This window comes from Lolium rigidum, chromosome 7 (genome assembly GCF_022539505.1).
Source record: "Lolium rigidum isolate FL_2022 chromosome 7, APGP_CSIRO_Lrig_0.1, whole genome shotgun sequence".
Classification (NCBI taxonomy): Eukaryota; Viridiplantae; Streptophyta; class Magnoliopsida; order Poales; family Poaceae; genus Lolium; species Lolium rigidum.
Genome location: NC_061514.1, coordinates 332160395 through 332163053, shown reverse-complemented (window position 1 = coordinate 332163053; position 2659 = coordinate 332160395). Strand labels below are relative to the sequence as shown.

Genomic DNA, 2659 nt, shown 5'->3' with positions numbered 1-2659 from the left:
TCAGATTTCTACTACTTATTGAAGCCGTTTTGAACTTTGCAACCTCTTAGCGTTGCCATGTTAATGCTCCTGTGGGTACCGGTACCTACATTGCTACTATATTACATGAACGACTCTTCTTTGTGTTTGTGTGTACGAAAGAAAGAAAAGTACTGAGAGTTTTCTTAATATGTTTTACTGGAGGGCCAACAGGATTCGTGCTCATACTATCACTCCACACAGTCCCCATATGATGCCAACTACTACATCCTTTCTCACCACGTCACATAAAACAAATTCTCTAAAATTCAGCATCGAATGTATCGGAAAAATATTATAGCGTTTAGCATTAAATTTCAAATTCATGTATTTTGGTCATCGGTATACAAAATATATAAATGACTGGATCACAACAACTTAATATTGAATATATTGGTGAATCACATTTTCCTATGAACATTTACCGATCTCAAATAATTTTCATGTGCCCATTGTACTCCTTACTTTTCCCATGATTTTACTATTATTCCGCTCTTTCAATGTTTTTGTTCAACCAAAGCTTAACTCAAGTTATACACATATTTTCATATCCTAAATTTCCCCGGCAACGCGCGGGGTATCATCTAGTAGTTGATTAATTTCAGTCAACAGAAAAGTTGATTAATTTCCCTCTGTTGCGAGCACTCCTGAATCAAGGACTCATGTACCTTGCCAACTCCGGCGACCGGAGCGCCGCTGGGGTCAGGCCGTGGGATCACGGTTCTCACCAGTTTGCCACCATATCTCTGCCCTTCTTCGGTCACCCTCAGGCAAAACTTCCGATAATACTCATCATCCTCGAGCTGATCGGGTGAAATCATGTTGATCAAGCGTAGCACCTTTGTCGCTCCATCTTCGTACACGGGTCTCTGTTTAATTAGATCCTCGGTCAGAAACTGGATCTAGTTAACAAATTCTTGAGGAGGCACAAGCCCAACTTGGACACGTGAAAAAGGAAGAGAGTTAGGAGGAATTACCCGAGTAGCACTTGGAGCAAGTGGTTTGTAGTAGAGTTGAAAGGAAATTGGAGTGCCCTGCAGCGCGCACATAAAGGTAGTTAACCTAACATGAATATCACATAATCAGTAGAAAAAATACAGGAATCAAGCCATATCTGACTGGGGTGTATACCTCTGGTGTTCTGCCGTACCGTGACCTGTAGATGACTGGAATCGGCTGAAAGATGGCAAAATAGGAAAGCCAGAATGAATCACGTTAGAACTACGAAGAGCTTGACAAATTTAAGCGAGCATATGCAGCAGATAGGTTCGTTTCTCCCGTGGGCCGTGGGGAAATCCCTTGGGAGTGGAACCAATCAATCGACAGAAATTATGTGCGTGGAATCGGCGGGAGGCGCGAACCTGCTGCTGGGAGCTCCCGTCGGCCGGCGGGGAGAGGTCGCCGTGGTTGGCCATGCGCCGCGGCGGCGATTCAGTATGTACGTGCAGCTCCGTCGGATCGCGTGGATTCGAATGCCCAGGGTGGAGACGGGGGGATTTGGCCTGTTCGCATATAAGGGCCGTGGAAGGGATGACGTGCGGGTCCCGATTTCAGATGGGACTCGGATGTTTCTGTATTTTCCTCGGACACACATGGTGGCATGCTGCCAAATCACCAATCTATGTCCATCGATTAATCGTGTGTGCAGTTTTTTTTGTTAATAATCCCTCTAATCCATATGCGACGGATGAAGGGGTACAAAATAAAATTTAGATGAAACAAGAAAATATTCGAGGTCTTCGAACTCTTTGTTCTTCCATGAAAAAATCTTATACTGCTTGCATAAAAGGATGTCGCAAATTTGTAGACTTAGATGTATCTACACTCTTTAATGTATAGATACGTTCGAATTTAGACAAATCTCTAACATCCTTTTATATACGAAGGGAATACTTGTCTTAAGGTAGCCGAACGTAGATATCAAATCACAGACCTATCGAAGGTGGTAACCCCCTAGGGTTGGCTCTCGCGTCGCTCCCGCGAGCGACCGAGGGCCCCTGGCGGCGCCGCCCCTTCGACCCCCTCCACACCCCTCCCCCTCCCTCGCCGCCGCCTGAGGGCGTCGCCGGGCAAAGCCCGCGCGGCGCAGGCGGCGGCGGGGCCCTTCTTCTCCCTCGCTCGGTGGTGGAGGCGCGGGCCTCGGCGGCTGGTGAGGGCGCCGCGTGGTGCGGTGGGCGCGGCGGCGCGGTCCTTCGACGACGGCGTGGAGACATCGGCGGCTGGGCGCGCTCGCGACGGCGGCAGTTCTCCGGAGCGGCCATGGTGGCGGGCGGCGCGAGCTCCGGCCTGGCGGGCGGAGGAAGATGAGGGCGACGCGGGTAGGTGCCTGGCGCGGCGTGCGGCGGCGCGGCGCCCGTCCGGCGTGAAGCGGTGGAGCTCCGGCGTGGTGGGGTGCTGCGGCCTAGAGGGATCTGGCCGCCTCGAGTCCGTTCGAGCCCATCTTCGCCCAGATCTGCAGATCTCCGGCAGCCATGGGGGCTGCAGGTGGTGATCCCCGGTTGCGGTGTCGGGGGTGATGGCCGGCCTGCCCCTCGTTCGGCGTCCGGTGGCCTCGATGCGACGCTCCTCCTCTTTTTTCCTTTCCGCCCGGTGTCGAGTTGGGAAGCCAGGGCGGCGGCCCTGGAAGGTGGGAGTCATGTTG

General features: G+C 51.7%; 1 long non-coding RNA gene across 1 annotated transcript; it reads right to left on the bottom strand.

The window, feature by feature from the left end:
* Positions 1-763: 763 nt before the first annotated feature.
* LOC124679054 lies at positions 764-1173 on the bottom strand. The gene is made up of 3 exons (XR_006994778.1): positions 1150-1173; positions 996-1052; positions 764-887 (listed from the first exon to the last, which is right to left on the bottom strand). It is a non-coding gene; the product is annotated as an uncharacterized LOC124679054 (long non-coding RNA).
* Positions 1174-2659: the final 1486 nt, after the last annotated feature.